General features: G+C 57.1%; 1 protein-coding gene across 2 annotated transcripts in view; it reads right to left on the bottom strand.

Annotated features, from left to right (window-relative positions):
* EFNB1 (ephrin B1) overlaps positions 1 to 17,832 on the bottom strand; it is a 49,380-nt gene that overhangs the window by 28,021 nt on the left and 3,527 nt on the right. The gene's annotated exons all lie outside the window — the stretch shown is intronic.

The following is a 17,832-nucleotide window of genomic DNA, read 5'->3' on the forward strand; positions in this document are numbered from 1 at the left end:
ATATCATCCCTGTAAGTCATGCTTGAGAGCAGGATTACCCCCATGCATCCAGCTATCTACTAAAAAATGCCTGCTTTCTAACACTCCAACTTGAGTCCTAGTTTCCTTATTGACCATCCTACAGTATCTCACCAGCCCACCATGCCCAGAGCTGCACACCCCAGGCCCCACCAAGCACGAAACCTAAAGGTGCCAAGGGAAGAGGAATGCACAGAGGGGCAGCACAGGGAACCAAGTGGGACCACCAGGCCAGCCAGCGCCTTCCAGCCCCCCAAGGAGCCCAAGCTCCTCTTGCAGGAGGCCAGCCAGGAACAACGTCCCGCAGCCAAGCCCTGCTCACCACCAGGAATTTCAAAAGCTAGAATTGCTCCGAAGCGGCACAGACCCAAAACCCAAAGCCTGGACGCTGCAGACACAAAATGATCCGACGGAAGAGGATCGGGTTCCCCGCTCAGCTCCGTTTGTTTTTCTATTTTGCTTTGGTTTGGGGGAGGCCCAGGAACGCCCGTGCCCGTGCTCTGGCTGCAGCCCCGCTCCTTCTCCATTCATTTGGAGGCTAAGGGGAGAGGGAGAGACGGGTTAAAAGGGAACAAGGTCTGACCAGCGGGGTTCCCACTTCTTCCCTGACCCCTCAGCAATAAGATGGAGGAGATTTCGCCTCCCAGTTCCAAAGCAAAGAATTACTTTGGCATGGCACACAACGGCGGCTGCGCGCCCACTTGGAAGGGAAGGCAGCGGCACTCACGTGCCCGAGGAACCCGAGAGCAGAGCGAGAGCAGAGCGAGACCTCCCCGCCAGGCCCTGCTTTGTGATGCAGATGCAGCCCCAGAGCAGAGCATTGCAGCCCCCTGCCCTGTGCAGGGGCTCAGCCAGGGGTCAGCGCTGCTCTCCCAGTCCAAGGTCTGGCTCCAGCCCTGGCACCTTCTGGAGGATCCTTCCCTCCACAAGCTTGGCCTCAAAAATCAAGAAATGAAAGCAAAGAGGGGAAGGGATGAAGTTACAGGCTGCAGTTAGCAGCACAGCATGGGGAAGCAATCGCCTCTGTTTGCAGCACGCTGTGCCCCAGCGCCTGAGCAAATGCTGTGCGCAAAACCCAACCAGTCCCAGACATGGGAATCCAGAAGAAAACCAGATCACAACGGCACCAGGGTCCCACAGGGGCCTGTAGAGAGCGGGGACAGGCCACCACCAAGGGCCGCTGCATCCTCGGGGGCACGGAGGGGGCTCCCCAAGTGACTGAGCTCTTTGCACCCCGCGTGCCAACCCTGGGCCCTGCGGCTCAGCGTGCTTCGGCTAAGCGCCGCTGCAGCTCGAAGGATTCATCCTGACATCAGAAACCGGGCACGAAGAGGAGAGAAGCCCAGGAGCAGTTAGCACAGTGCGACGGGATGCTCAGCCCAGCACCGACGGGTCGTGCCGGCTCCAGCAGCCCCGCGGGCAGGACAGGGCCGGGGCTCCATCCCCGTGACTAACACCGCTGCTTTTGATCTGCTGACTCCCAGGGTGGCGAAACGGGTTTTGTAATTTGGGCTAAGTCTGGAAGCGCCATCTTCCCAGGCAGCTGCACATCTCTCCGAGCCCTCGTGTCATTACTGGGAACTGGCTGGACTACAGCCTGCGTTAGAACTTATTCAGGCTTTCTTAACCACTCCATTATAACGAAATGCATGCATACAATAACCATAACGACTGTCCGCTCCAGCCGTGTAATAACTGCCCCAGTAACCAGGTCACACGATATTCCTGCCCTCTGAGTCAGCCCTGTAATCTTCACGCTATACTTGGCCGTACAGGACTTTCAACCCAACACCACAGGCTGTTTTGGATGGGTCTACGACAAAAAAGCTAAAGATGAGTCACCAGAGCTCAAAAGACGTTTTCTTTTCACCCCTCCTCCCCCCTTGTCCTCATGCACACAAAAAGTAAGAGATTCACTGAGGACTGGTGAGCCTGTTCCACAAGAAAGCATACACCCAGCCTCCACCTCAGGCTGCGTTCCTGAAAGTCACTTGGCAGGGCAGAAAATGGCCCCTTTCTCCTTAAAGCCCCTCCTCAGACCATGGGAGGTCCTGTGAGATGCAGAAGCCGCCGTTTCCACAACAGCTACAGGATAAAGCCCCAGCCCTGGGGGTTTAGCGAGGAAGGGGCCGGGAGCCCCCGCGCCCCCCCACGTCCCAGCAAAGGGACGGCGGCACAGCCAGCACAACGCAGCCGTGTCGGGTTGAAGCCTCGCCCCTCGCTGAAAGAGATCTGGCTCGTACTCGCTTTTATTTTTAGGCTAGATACACGTACGGCTGAACTTTAATAAAATGTACAACCTCCTTTGGGGAATATGAGAAGCCAGAGAGGAACAAGAAAGGCCATTACTTTCTCCGGTGTCAGAGCAGCTGCCAGAGCTGAAGGTCTGCCCTTCTCCGGGGACATCGTGCAGACCCAGCGGGTGGCACAGAGCTCTCTGCACCCAGGGCTGAGGCACACGCAGTGTGCAAGCTGGCAGGAAGCAATGCACCAACAGCTCCAAGTTCTGCAGTTTAAACAGAGCTGAGCCCAGCTCTCTAGCACGCAGAGGAGAGCAGCGGCAAGCCCAGAGATCTAGAGATGTGTTGGACTACATGATGTTTAAGGTCCTTGCCAACCCAAACCATTCCGTGAGTCTTTAAGCTGCTCCCTTTGCAGCAGCAGGGGTACCTGGACCTGCACTGCTGCAAGAACTCCTCCCCCACCAGCACAGCAGCGTCCCATCAAAAGAGACTTTTAACAACACGCCAAAGAAAGCTCGCCCCAGCCCAGCAGCAACCCTTTCTTTAGGGAGGCCACCACCACAAAAATCAGCTCTCCAGACATGTCATTAGGAGCTCCGTGGACTTCCTCCTACGCCAACAATCCGTCACACTGCAGACCGGCCTGTCTGTCTTTAAGGCAGGATTTGTGATTGCAAAAGGGAAATGAGTTCGCTGGTCTCAGCCCTGGTCCCAAGCACTGATTTCTATGAAATCCCAGCAGTCGGTGTGGCTGGCACCCACTGGGGCCGGCCTGTATCACCCCACACCCAAACCCAGCCTATGGAGGGCTTTAATCTTCCACTGCCCTTTTGCAGCAGGGTACTGCAGGCACCCTGGGAGGGCCCATAAATCTCGCCCCGCTGGCTGGCCTTTCCTCTGCATCGCTAGGCAAATAGCAAAGGAGCTAAAAGACAGCAGCTCTCTCTGGCCGAGCCTGCTGCTATTTGCTTTAAGGTGATAGGGCAGGAAGAGAGAAATTGCCTTTCTCCTGGACAGCTTTTCTCAAGGCCCCAGCCCGCTTGCGTTCCCCACCACTTCCCTGGGAACCGCCAGCCAGCACTGAAGTTACCCCGGAGATATCCCCAAACCCAGGACCCCATACAGCCTGGGGAAGGGATGTGCTGGCACCTGGCAAGAACACAGATGGCAGCGGGGCAAGCAAAGCCAAGCAGAGCCCTTGGGAAAGCCCCACCAGGGTCCCAGCAGGGACCATGGGACCACATGCCACCAGCCTTCACAATTAGCCCACGTGAGGATCGCGGGGATGGCAAGCAGGAGCAGCCCCTGAGGCTGGCATGTTCACTCTGCTTTAAAGCCTGGAAATAAACCAGCACAGAGGAGGAGGAAGAGAAGCAGGGTAGAAGCACCCCGTCCATCCCCACTCCCTGGGCCACCCTCGTGCTGCTCCCACAGCAGCCGTTTCCAATTGCCGGCAGAACCCACGGATGGGGACCATTCACAATCCCCACCCCAGAGACAAAAAACCTCCAGCTTGCCACCCACACGCATGGAAGAAAGCTGACGAGATGCCGCAGGAGACCAAAGTTCCCCCAACCACTTCCTCCCCGCGCAGTTCTGCTGCCAGATGCCATTCCCAGGGCCGTACCCCAGCATCCCACTAGCTGGCCACAGTGCTCTCCCCACCAGGACGGGGACGTGTCCCCACGGTGCTGCTGCTGCCATTCCCCGTACACAGCGCTCCCTGCCAGCTGAATGCAGAGCAGAGCTGCTCTGTCCTGCTGTCCTGCAGGGTGTTACTGCAATGCACTTGGCTGCCTGCATAAGGGCAGCATTCTGGACACCCAGCAGGAAAGGGGCTGTGGTCACCACGCTTTAAGCCACAAAGTCAGTGTGGATGTTACCAGAACTCTGCCCTGCCAGGCCCCATAAAAGTCCCCCCATAGATCCCTCAATTTCCACCAAGAAGCCACCACAAGCATCCCCAATCAGAGCAGACCCGGCCCTGAGGAGCCCACCCACCCCACACCAAGGCTTCAGCTGCTGCCAGCCCAGCCCTGCTGGGCACACAGCGCTGCTCCCTGCTGCAGCATCCCACCACCGCCTCATTTCATCCTGCTACCCAACTGCATTTTCATTTTGTTTTGCACTTGAGGTCCTTTTTTATTTTTTCCACACTTATTAAGGAGAAAGTTCAAAACGTCTGCAAGGACTGCGATGCACTAATTTAGGACTTACTGCGGTGTCGACATTGCATTAAGCACTGCTGTCAACCGTGAGGACAGCCTATGTCTATGTAAGAAATTACACCAGCAATTATAGCTAAAGAGGCATGTAAGATTTAAAAAAAAAAATTAATGTATTCAGAAATGATAACTGACATTCTTATTAGGATTAATCTAATTTTAGTAGAGTCATTTATATCCTGCCTTCGGATAAAAAAAAAATAGAATTTCAATTTTAAAACCTGGGTAAAAATTGGCATTTAGGAAACTACTCTCAGAAGTCGCCCCACATGATGAAGGGCGACGATAATAAGAGAAAGTTAAAAAGAAAAGAAAGCTCTTCCATTACAGGAGACATTTGTTACATGGGCACGGAGCCCCCGGCCCCGCTGTGCTGAACCCCAGCTGCAGGGCAGAGCCAGGGGACGGCCGTCAGAATCCTCAGCTCCCTCTGCAAGCATTACATGGGACACGTTTATAAGCACGCTTCAGTCTCGACTAAACCTGTTAACATAGGTTTGTACGCGCGCCAATTAGTGGCAGCCCACACCTCTTCACAAAGAATAGCTCTGTTTGACAAACCTGACATCATCCTGAGAGGAAATTACATGTTTTGCTGATAGAGGCAACTGCGTGGAAGCACCGACTGCGACGCAGCACCAACCCAACCCAACGGGTCCAGAGCAGAGTGCGGGCATGGGGCACCAATGGGGTACTGATGGGGCACCAATGGGGCACAGCACCGCGGCCAATCCTGACTGCACCATGGTTTGTATGGCCTGGAGGTGAGCAGAGCATCACTCCTCCCCAGTGCAGGAGCAGAGGAAGGCTGGCACGGCTCACAGGGAGAGAAGCAGGAGCCAGGAGGTGCTCAGAGCAACGCCTCTGGATGCCAGAGCGTGGGACAGATCCTGCACCCAGCATGCATGCGTGAGCAAGGGCAGCACCGGGCACTGCACAGAGCAACACTGCCCTCGAGGAACAGCACTGACCAAGGATGACAAAATACACGGGCCAGCTTGGCTTACCCCCCAAATTCTGAAATCCCCCAGCACCAAATTCCTTCCCATGAAGAACCATCAGGGCACTGCGGCCTCCCCTCACAGCACAGCAGTGCACCAGCAGCAGGCACTCGTGCCATTAGCAGCCCACATCAGCAGGGAGCACAGCGAAGCACAGCAGTGCGCTCCCACCCCAGAGCTCTGACACAAATCACTTGTCTTTTAAAAAGAATGCACCGCTGGCCTCAGGCACCATCCCTGTGCTGCTGAAACCAGCTGCCCTGGGTGGCACAGATCCTGCCTGGCCCTGCAGCTCATCACAGCAGCCCCAGCCCGCAGCACCGAGCACAGCAGAGCACGGCCACGCAGCAAAGGGAGAGGGGAAGAAACCTCCCGGGCTGATTATTTTATTTTCTACTGACAGTTTCAGCCACGAAGGCCAATAAATCCTGATTACAGATTTTAAAAACGCTTCCTGCAGACACTTGGACCATCAAGGCAATTCTGGGCTCCCATAACTCCCGTTTTATGATGGTCATACATGTCAACTTTTCACAGAGCCCGGCATTTCAATAAAAATGACCGTAAACCTAGATTAGAGATTAAAGGACTGCCTCAGAAGCTTGTCAGAAGAAGAAACAAGCTCGCCTGCAGTTGGCCTGCTGTTCTGTTACCAACAGGTAGGTCATTTCTGATGGTTTTACACCAGCAGTACATCTCCAGGCTGCCGACAGCTCCGTGCACAATGACGACGTGTGCAGGGACACAGCAGGAACACAGCAGGCACGGGAAGGAGCCCAGCTCCGAGCCCTTCCATGACACAGAATCGTGCAATCACTGGGGTTGGAAGAGCCCTCACAGATCCCCAACCCAACCCCAGCCCACCCCACCATGCCCACCACCTCAGTGCCACATGCCCACAGTTCAGGAACACCTCCAGGGATGGTGACCCCACCGCTCCTTGGGCAGCTGTGCACCACTGCTCTTTTGCAGAAAAGACTGTTCCTAATACTCAAAGTGACCCTTCCCTGCCACAGCTTGAGGCAATCACGCCTCATCCTATCACTGGCCCTTTTCCTCTGCGCAGCTTTCCAGCCACTCTGCCCCAAGCCTGCAGCAATGCACGGGTTTTCTGTGACCAAAGTGCAGAACCCAGCACTCGGTCTTGTTGCAGCCATGGGGTGGCAAAGCATCACAACAAGGGACAGCACCACATGTGGCCAAAATCCACGGTGCTCAGCTCCACCAGCACAGCAGAGATGTGATGCACATTCCCCTCCCTTCGAGCTCGCTTTCACAGCACAAATGCAGCCACCAGAGCTGCCCGACCTTCCTGTGTCTCTCCCTGCCTGCCCCTTCCCTCCTCCCCAGGAGCAGCCCTGTCCTCGTTTCTCCTCATCTCGCCTTCACAAGGTCGGCTGTGCCACACAGGTGCACATGGAGAGGTGACAGGAGGGGACAGCCCATCACCAGCAGCTGCAGTGAGTCAGGAGAAATGGAGGTGCTTCTCATGCAGCCGACACCATGGGCTTCTATGGCGTGAGGCTCATTGATGAACTGATGCTCCCATTTAATAAATAGAGAAGGAAAAGAACGACAAGAAAAAAAGCAACAGAAAGGATGTCAGATGACTCACGACAGACAACGCTGCATCTCCACCAGCACTGAGAGGTGCTGAGATGGTGCCAAGGACAAGGGCTGGGACGAGGCAGGATCAAAAGGACAGAGCTGGAGACAGCCCTGGGAGCAGGGAAGGGCTGGAGGACCGCTCAGAGCACCCAGGACTCAGCCATGCCCCCCACTGCATGCAGCCTTTCCCAGGGCAGCAGCAGCTGGTTTCCTCTGGAACGAGACTCGCCAGCTCTCTGCTCCCTCTGAGAAGCAGTGGGGGAGGATGCTGCGCCCAGCACCCAGCCCCTCTCTTACAAAACTCTTCCTCAAACCAAGTCCTAAATCCTGCTCTGTTCCCAGAGGCAGAGGAGGATGAAGATGGCCACGGTTTGTCCCTGTGAAACGTGACCATCCCCATCACATTGCTGCCCACCCGCTGGGCACGTGGTGCTGCCCCTCACAGGGACACGGGCAGCGACGGGGTCAGTGGGAACACTGGCTGATTGTAGGTGCTCCAGCTAATTGTAGGTGCACCCAACAAAGCGTCGCAGTGATCAAAAAGTGCCCTTTCCTGATCGCATAAAGAGCCCGGAGCTCTGCGCGCTGAAGGAGGCCGGTGCCCTTTCTGCTGGTGTCTCTCAAAGTCCATCAAAAAGTCCCATTTACATCAAAATGCACTTCCAGACATGCTTCGATTTTACTTTTCCCCTTTCATCTCCTTCCACCCTCCCACCCCACCTCGCAGCCCCATTGTCGGCGAGGCATTCGCGGCACCTCGCGCTGCAAGAAAGCTGCCAAAGTTAAAGAAACAGGACAGGAAGAATGGAGCTTTCAACTAAGCAAGAAGCCGGAATCGCTGCTGGTCGCGCTCCAGCATCCGCGCGGGGCAGGCAGGAGGCAGCCCGCTGCTTGGCGGCCGCCCCGGGGCACGGTGCTGGCCACGGCCCCAGCCACGGGTCCCAGCTCTCTCTGGCTTTCTGGTCAGGCTCCGGTAACCACAGATGGTTTTAATGAGCTTTAACAAAAGCCCCGGGGCGATGGGTTTGGGATGAGTGGTCCCACACCCCGCAGGGGGCTGCCGTGACCTGGTGCCACCAAACCCAACGCAGCGCCCAGGGTGACGGATTCAGGTCCTCCCTCTCCTCCCCAGGAGTGCGGTGGAGGAGACGGGCCGTTTCCTCCCGGCGCTGGGTTCCTCTGTGCTGTTTGGGAGGAGAAGCCATTTCCAATGGGGTTTAACAAATTACCTCCTTCCAGCCCAGGTCCCTGCAGGCCGCACATCCCAAGGCGCTGCCTCCAAGCAGTGGGAAAAGAAACTTTTGGGAGACCTGCATTAAATGAGGCACTATTCCCAGGCTGACTGACACCCAAACCTGAGTACAACTCGCTCCAGGTTATGACGAGCACAAATGAGCTTTAATTCCGGTCTGCAGCCATTAAAGCCCAGCTCCAGCAGCGCAGTGTAATCCAGCAGCCTCTCGCCCAGCTCCTGTCCACTTCCCTTAGCACGGAGCTTTTTCAGTCCTTCCTTCCTATTGTCAAGTGCCTATTTTTAACCCCGAGCATTATTCCTCCCTGCACAGCTTCAGAAGCTCTCCGGGGATGATCTGGAATTGCTGAGCTTGTACAAGGCAAAGTGACTCCACTCTCACCTTCACAAGCACTACAGAAAGCACAGGAGTAGTAAATTTCTCTCCGCTCACACTTTCCTTTCTCCTTCCTACCGAGCTTTGTCCGGGGCTGAAAGCAGGGGAAATTGTCCATCAGCCTGCAACACCAGCCGAGCCATTCTGCTCCCGTTCCTCCCCCAGCACCCTTACCAACAGACTGCATTTATCCCCGCTGCACTGAAAAAAAAATCAAAACATAAATAAATTAAAAAAAAACACCCCACGTCAATAGGCAGCAAAGCAGGGCCAGAGTCGCAGCCCTGAAACCGAGCGTGGGGAGCAGCAGCACAGCAGAGCTCCATCACACACAAGCAGGAGCTCTCCCAGCAGCCAGCTGAGCGTAGTGGGGAACAGCGGCGCTCCTGCCCCTGTGATACTGCTGGAGCTGCAAAGCAGTAATTAACGAGGAGGGCAGCGGCGGAGGAGTCTGGGAATCTCTACCTTGAGGAAAGTTTATCCAAACAACCCCATTTGTTCGGCAGCGCTCCCTTCCCGGCCTAATTCATGAAGTGCTTCCAGCCCAGCTGAGCGCTGGAGATAAGCCCGCGTCCCACCACACCGCACATTTGCGCTGCATTAGCCAGATGTTTACATTACTTGGCATTAAGAACCAATAAATAATCATTAATACCGTTGCTGGCGATGCTGCTCTCTGCACGAAGGCGCGGAGGCCAAGAAACGCAGCGCGGACGGCGCAGGAGCAGATGGGGGGTGGGCAGAACGCAGCTCCCAGTGCCCCACAGCTCCCCCAGCCCCACACAGGGCTCCCAGCCCCAGCAGTGCCCAAAGGCGCAGCGATACCCTGAGCCCAGCACTGGGAACACCCACAGCATCGCAGGGAGAGCTCCTGGAAGCAATCAGCCCACCGCCTCGCCGCCTGTCACCCCTTCTCCATCCCGGTGCAAGGAAACCATTCATTCTACCCACAAAGCTCCTTATCTGTAATAAAGCAGGAAGGAGGAGATGCTCCTGCTGCTCCCTGCAGAACGGCTGCTTTGCAAACACAGGGTGCAGAGACACAGGGGGAGCTGGGAGGACGCATCCTCAGATGGGAAAACAGCAGTTCCTCTGTGCTATGAAGCCACAGTACATTCACGTTCCACGTGCCAGCCTGACATCCCATGAACCAGCAGCTGCTGTGCGCGCAGCTATGGACTCTGCAGCAGAGCCCGTGCACCTCCAACCCAAACTGTGCCCAAAAAGAGAGCTGAAAAAGAGGCCAAGTGCTTCTCCTGTACTGGCACCAAACAAACCCGGTGCACAGCAGCACCCTGAGCAGCAGCACCATCCGAGTGCTGGAGGAACAGAGCAAGGAGCAGGGCACAGCGGGAGCAGCGCTCAGATGGACGCCCAGCTCCCAGCTCTGCTCACACACCACAAAGGGAGGAGGTTCTGGAAAACTTTCGTGCCTCTCCTGGATGTTATGATGTTATGAAACTGGGGAAGGAGCATGAAACTGCCTGCCGTGGGTGGGAGCACCCAGGGCTATATGAACAGTGCTCCAGGATTTCGGCGCTGTATGGGAAAGCACGCTGCGCTCCCCACCCTGCACACGCCCTGGCAGGAGGGCTTTTATTAATTTTATTTTTTTTTTCCTGAGAGAGATGGTATAAGCACAAACAGCCCCAGCAGCCCTGCGTAAGGGGATAATTAGAGAAGCAGCTCCATCGCTCACCAAGTCAGGGCAGAGATCAAAAAGCACCATCCCGCATTAAAGCCCCCGGTACCCGGAGCTGCTCCTCTGCAAGGGACGCGCATGGCACCGCCGTGCCCCACAGCCCCTATGGGGAGCAGCACAGGGCCATCCCCACTGCCTGGGACTGGCCCTGAGCAAGCTGTGAGGGGCACCTCCTGCCCACACCACCAGGCGCCCTCCCCAAACCTTGTGGGACCAAAGTCTCACAACACAAAGGAGCGGCGCTGAGGCTGCTCCCCTGCTTCATCCAGGGGGGAAAAGTCCCCGAGACCCAACGCAGCCATCGCAGCCTGTGCCGTCAGCGGGGCGGGCGCACCAAGGACGCATCCCTGCCGAGTTTACACCAAGTAAGAATAACATGGATTGAAAAACAAACACAGCTGAAGGGGAAATTCCAGCCGCCTTCGGCTCTTCGCACCTCCGCACGGCTTCCTGAAACCCTAACCTGAGTGGCCCAGCTCTGCCCAGCCAGTGCAGCAACGGGGCAACGAGCTCCACATCTCCATTCCTCATCCTGCTGCAAAGGGCTTGGACTCAGTGACCTGCAGGGATCCCTACTGACTGGGGAGATCCTATACTGTGTGAATCTGAGAACAACGGAGTGCAGTGCTGCCAGCTGCAGAGCAGACAGCGAGTGCCACCGTGATGCACAGGGATGCTGGGGCAGCCACCAGTGCCCCTCAGTGATTGCTCAGGGCTGCAGTGTGGGCAGCCCCCACTCCTGCTCGGTGCAGCAGAAGGCAATGCACATCCCTGCCACCTGGAGATGGCTTTTTTTTTTTTTCATAAGGTTTTTCTCTTAAAGAAAAAAAAAAAAAAAAAAAAAGAAAAGATCCTAAAAATAATTGGCTAATTGGCCCAGTCCCAGTTCCGTGCTCACAGTGAATTCCTGGCTCACTCTTGCATGAAGCGTTTATTAAATACATCAGAGCAGGAGATTAGGATAAATCACAACACCAGGCAAGCCAGAGAAACCGGGCGGTGCCAGGTGGAAATTTCCCATCGCGCCCAGAGGGAGGAAGCCCAGCATTCATCCCGGCCCCCAGCACTCCCCTGCCTCGAGGCACAACTCAGCCAGGGGTGCCCAAAGCGCAGCCCCACGTTCGGCTGGCCCCACGAGGGACCATTCCCCCTCCCCACGCCGGGGGCTGCCCCCTCCCCTCAATCCCCAGCACCAAAGCAGAGCCCTTTTAGGGGAAAGTGTAACGCAATACCTGGAAAATTTCTCCCACCCGCTCTCCGCTGCCGGCTGCCAAATTTAAAACATATTTGCTGCTCCGCGCTGAAGAAATGTAACCTGCTGCTCAATTCCAGCACATCGATTCTTTGGGGGCAAGGAAAAAAATCCGTGCTCCTCTCCTTACATGCTGCAGTACCAAAACGCAGCTGGGTCCTCCTGCATCCCCAATGGGAGCATCCGCATGGAACCAGGGAGCACCACTGGCACAAAGCACCCCCCGAGCACAGCAGGGACCCAAAGCCACCCGAAGGAGAGGCAGGGGACACTGCCAGCCCTGCAGGAAGGGGACCCCTCACCCCCACTCCCTCCACCCCGCAGGGCAGCCCCCAGCCCTGCCCCACACTCCAGAGCTGCAGGAATTTTCCATAGGGGCTCCGTTTGTAAGCAACGCAGCGCGAGTGGAAAAAGGCTGCGCAGCGCGGGGCGGTGGGGGCTGGGGGAGGGCATGCAATGCGTTTCACAGACTGAGCGATCCGACAGGGCCCATTAAAGGAAACAATTTGTAATACAATAATTATTATGTCGTTTCTCTGGACTCTTTCCTAAGCCTCTCTTTAAACAGTTTGAGGCTTGACGTGCCTGTATAAAACAGACATGATCTGTGGGGCTAAGGATGCTCGAGGACCACGCGCCGCGGGACGATGCTCTCCTGCACCCCACAGCTGGGATCCGAGGATGTTCTGCATCCCAGGATGGGGGCAGGACCTGCGCTCCCCCCCCACTCTACTTCTGCGCTCCTGCGCCCTCGGCCGCACATCTGAGGAGCGCAGCGGGAGCGAACGGCACAAATCCCCAGGATAATGAGCCCGGAGGAGGGAGACGGTGGGCTCTGTCTGAGGAGGGAGAGCTGCTTTTATTGGAGAGGCCTAAAAGGGCCATAAATCCTCCGATTCAAAGGCGAGCTCGAGCTCTTTCAAGTCGGAGGAAGGCCTGGGATGTGTCAGCCGGAGGACTAACCGCGCCGCGTCCCCTGCTGAAGTGGCCTCTTCAGCAAAGCTGTTCTGCAGCCCGGGATATTACACCCAGATCCTTTCCATATGCTGCCCATGCGCTGCAGCCTCCCCCCACTACACACACACACACACAGCCCCCTGGCACCTGGTCCAGCCCCGCACAGCACAGCACTCCGCACGCACCGCCCCTTCCCAGCCTACAACCCTCTGGGCTGCCCCTCGGAGCCAGGTGGGGAAGGGGCCCGGATCTGGGGGGGCCCTCAGGCCTCCCCCTCGCGTTGGGCTGCATTACTACATGAGGACAGACAAAGGAGTGCCGGCCCCGTGCTCCAACACGCACCGCTCCGTCTGTCCGTCTGTCCAAAACCAGCATGGCAGCAGCAGGAGGAAAGCACCGAGCCCTCGGCTGGGGAGCATGCAACCATTGCTCAGCCTTAATGAGAGGGAATGCACGCAAATATTCCACGATTGATGTGAGCACGGTAAGCATATTCATAGCCAACAAGCAGCAAAAGAACATTGTGGGCTTCTTGCAGCAGCCAACCAATGCTGGTGCACGCTGAGAGCCGGAGATGGGACGCACAGAGCTGGCACAGCATCCCCCAGGCAGCACTGCCCTGGACGGCGCATCGCACAGCACCCTGCCCGCTCCCCAGCACCAGCACACCCATGGAGATGCACATCCAACTTCTGACCCGCTCCTCAGGGCTGCTGCTTACACCCAAAGGTCACAACGGCAACGAGATCATTGAGGCTGGATCTCAGAACCGAGCAAAACAAGGAGGACCAGCTTAAATTTGGGAAACAAGCACCCAGATGGCACAGCCAGAGCGGCTCCGCCACGGCAGCACTGAGCAATGCCAGATTCCACGTGGGGCACCGGTGGGGAGAGCTCACACAGCAGCTGCTGCAGGCTCAAACAAGGGGAAACAACCCCAAAGCGCTCCTTGGGGGTGGCCGCAGTGCCTGCAGTGCCCCTGACCTGCACCACACACAGAGCCGGCCCAGCACAGCAGTGTCAGCCCGGACTTATCCCGCACAGTAAGGCCCATCAGCGGGGTGCTGGAACCGGGCACCTGCAGCTGCTGGCACCGCGCTGCCCTGGTACCACGCACAGCACTGCCCTGAGCCCAGCACCGCTGTCATGGCTCCAGTGCCAACCTGTAGGCAGCGCACACACGGCACGAGGAGCCTCCCCGAGGGATGCTCGGGTGCTGCCCAGGTTTGGCAGAACAGAGTGCTTTCTGGGATGCTGGATGGGAGTCGTTCCCTCCTCTGGCAAAGCAGGGAACGGGAAGGGAAATGGAAAAGAAAACTCAGCAGAAGGCAGCAGCACGGACCCTGCTCTCCGCAGCCGAGAGCACAACAAAGCCCCACGCCAGCACCGCATTCCTGCCCAGATGTGACGCCGCGATAGCGCCGGGCCCGCGGTCCTCCTGCGCTCCCGATACAAGCCATCATTAATTAGACACAGAATGGATTTCAGCTTTGTTTCTCCCCACCCTGTTTCGGCTGCCAGACTCCAAGTAGCATGTGCTACTGATCGCTACAAGATGTTTTCCCACCGGGCTCAGCGTTCTTTGGCTGCCGAGCGCAGGGGACAGGCAGGGTGCATGGCAGGAACCTGCATGGGGAAGGGAACGGCAGCGCAGGGACACCTCGCCGTGTGCCACACAGAGGGCTGTGCAGCTCCAGCACAACCTGCATGCCCTGGGAGGAGCCCTGCCACGACGCACAGTGCACCGCTGTGCACACACACACTGGGTGCTCACACACAGGGGAGCCCACTGCCAGCAAAGCCCCACAAACCATCCCACAAACGGTGCTGTCCCAACACAGCCCCAAGGAACCCGGCAGCCGTTTTGCTCTGGAGAAAGCTCCAGCACTTTTACAACCAATCAGCCACCCCATCACAGCGCTTTTTGTGTTGGGTTTTTTTTTTCCCCCCCTTTTTCCCCCCTCTTTTAAAGGAAGCAGTTAAATCCATTTTATAGAATCCATGGTATTTACCCAGCTACTGCAAGAGCCGCAGCTCGGCGCTCACTGGCTGTTGTTTTTCTTTATGGAACTTAATGAAGTCATTCCCAGGAGACACGCACAGAGCCCCAGGTCCCCCCAGCACAGTGCAGGCAGGGAGCAGACCTGCTCCCAAAGCACTCAGCCATCCCAACACCCCAACCACTGCGAGAGGCTCTGAGGGGAAACTTAGGGCTGGGCTCGGACTGCTGGGTCTCACCTCACCCAAAGCAGCCTCAGGAGGTCAGGCAAAGCCCCCAGGCACGGCCATGAGCTCAGGATGTGGCTACGAGGATGAAGACCCGATGGCACGGCATCCTGAGCGCCCTCAGTAAGCAGAAACAGAAACAAAGGCACAACGCCGGGCCCCCAGCACCACGCTCACAGAACTCCACAGGGCACCACCGAGCCTTTAAAGCCAGAACAAAAATACCACCAAGGATCAGATGCCGGGCTGCGTCTGGTCGCTCTGCCTGTCCTTCCCTCCCCACCCCACTTCTTTCTCTCAGTTTTGTTTTTAGCAAGTCGCTCACAGCCCTGCAGAGCCACAGCGAGAGCAAAATCGGGGAGGATTTATAGGAGGGAGAGAGAAAAGCTGCACGGGAACGAGAGATCCCTAAAAGCTGTGCGGATGATGTGTCCCATTTCCCCCACCTCCTTATTAAAATGCTTTCTGGAGAGCCGAATTCCAGGCCGAAATGAATTTTCCAACCCATATTTTATTAGGAACGCTTCCTTTTAACGCTTGGCGCAGGAGCCCACCAGGGTCAATATTTCTCCTGAATTACAGCCCAGGGATCGCAGAGCACATTTCGCCAGAATTCCTCGTGCCATTCCGGGCTGCTTAACAATAGCAGCAAACCCCAAGCACCGACTGCTAAGTAGCGAAGGGGCCGATTCCATCCCTGGAACCACACTCCAGCTCCCCCTCCCATAAACGCAGGGAACGCTTTGCACAGAGCCCCGTCAGACACGACGGGATAAAATTAAAACCAGATCGGTTCGCCAAGACCCCTTAAAGGGGCTCTGCTCACATCCACGAGAGGCACCACGTGGAGCCCAAACTCGCCCCAAGCACAGCGTGGCCAAACGGCGGCCCTTCAACCCAGCACAGCCACTGCACGCCTGCCTTTTTCCTGCCTTTAAGGACACGGAATTCTTCACGGTGCAATTATAGCAACAAGTCTGGAGCTCGGAGCTCGCACCGGGAGCTTCCCCAGCTGACGACTGAGCTGCTCCCAACCCGTGTAGGAAGGTGAGGAAATCATCCTGCTATCAGCCATGTTATTGATGCTCTGATGACAGTGTTTCTCAGATGAGAGCCACCCGTGCACCGTGCCCATGCACACCGTGGGCTGCCCAGCAATAACAGAGGGCAGGAGGATATTTCCATCAGTCACAGAGCCACACCAAAGCCAAGGGTCCGACGCACAGCACGTTTTGCTCCTATCTGCTGGAAAGTTCCACTTCATTATGTTATTTCTTTAAGGTTTCTGCTTTCTTTCCTCTAGAAATAAACACGAGAGCTCACTGTGCTGCATTCAGAGCCAAAGGAGGCCTGGGATCGGAAATGGGAGCCCAGCACCCACGTGGTTCAGTGACCCCAGGGATGGCAGCGGACCCGAGGAGCGCAGGATTGGGGCACTTTGGGGCTTTTCACTGCGCAAGGCCTTCCTTGGAAACGCGCCGTTCACCAGGCTGGCAGGAGCTGCCGTGAGGGGCTGTGCCCAAATCCACACCAGCTGAGGTGGAGCATAAAGGCATTAAAAAAAAAAGGGAAGAAAAAGAAGAAAAGAAGCGAAAGAGAAGCTGGAGGGGTGGCGGGGTGGGAAGCTACGAAGTGTGAGCCCACACCACTCCGGGCTCGGCGCTGCCTTTCCAGCACCTCCTCCTGCAGCATCACCGCACGGCGCGGCTGTGACAGCAGTGAGCCGTGCCCCCAAACCCACACGCACAGGGAAGGGACGCAGCCGGCCCCGAGAACAGCAGGATGGATCCCCGCACACAGGGCTGGGGACGCGCACAGCGATGGACACAAACCCACAGACGGCAGCGTGTAGCCGCGGCACGGCGGCCCTTCGCGTGTGCGGCACCGCCCGGCGCTCAGCCCCGCTGCTGCCGGACCCGCACCGCTCCCTCCGGGTTCGCTCCATCCCGCAGCTCAGCTGCGCGGCCCCGAGCTCCACCGCACGGCTCGGCGCGGCCCGGGCTCGGCCACGGCTGCGGACACCGCCAAAAGCCCCGCACGGAGCGCTGAACCCCCCCGGCCCACCCGCACCGCCCCGCCCTGCCCGGCAAACCCCCCCAACTCCAACGGAGCCCCTTTTTCGTATCAGGTGGTGGCGGTTTCTGGAACCAATTTGCTTTTTCCTCACCCTCCCACCCCTCCGTGCTGACTGAGCAGACTTAGAAACACCAAAGATCAGTTCCTAAGGGGAAAAGTTCCCCTTTTTGCTCCGAGCTAACAAACGGATCTTCAAAAGGAAGGGGAGGAAAAAAACCAAAACAAATAAGAGAATTAACTTATTGGAGTTCCTACAGCCTCCAGAGACCTCCTCCAGCTTTTCCAACACGCTGAATTAGAATTCAAGACTTTGCACGGCGCTCCCCGCAGCCCCTTCGGGACACAACACAAACGTTCGGGTAGAAGCGAATGTCCGACCGGGAAGGGCTCCACGTGGGCTCAGATCCCTACAAACCTCGAGAACGCGACGGATTTTCTCTTTTGAGAAATATGGAAGGCGGGGAGGGGGGGGGGGAACCGAGATAAAAACCAGATTATTTCTTCCCTCAAAGCGGAGAAGGGGGAAGATAAACAAACAGTCCGCGATTTACAAGATAAAGCCCAGCGAGAGGGCTACCAAAAACATCCCGATACAATCAGTCCCAAAACATCGACGGCTCATTAGTGACCGCGCCGAGCGCTGGAAGATCTTTTCAGGCTCCTTCGCCGCTCTCCATTGAGGGAGCGAAGCCACGCGCATTGTTCGCGTCCCGAAACCACGGGCGCAGCCGGGGAGGGGTTGGGACTCGGTTTCCCCGCGGTGCCCACGTTACAGGGCGGACAGATTTCCCCCCCAACCCCCCCACGCCGCACCCCCGGCAACGCCCGGGGGGAACACAGGAGGGGGCACGGCACCGCCCGAGCCCCGCACACCTGCTTTGGGGCCAAAAAAAACG

Source organism: Lagopus muta, chromosome 13 (genome assembly GCF_023343835.1).
Source record: "Lagopus muta isolate bLagMut1 chromosome 13, bLagMut1 primary, whole genome shotgun sequence".
Classification (NCBI taxonomy): Eukaryota; Metazoa; Chordata; class Aves; order Galliformes; family Phasianidae; genus Lagopus; species Lagopus muta.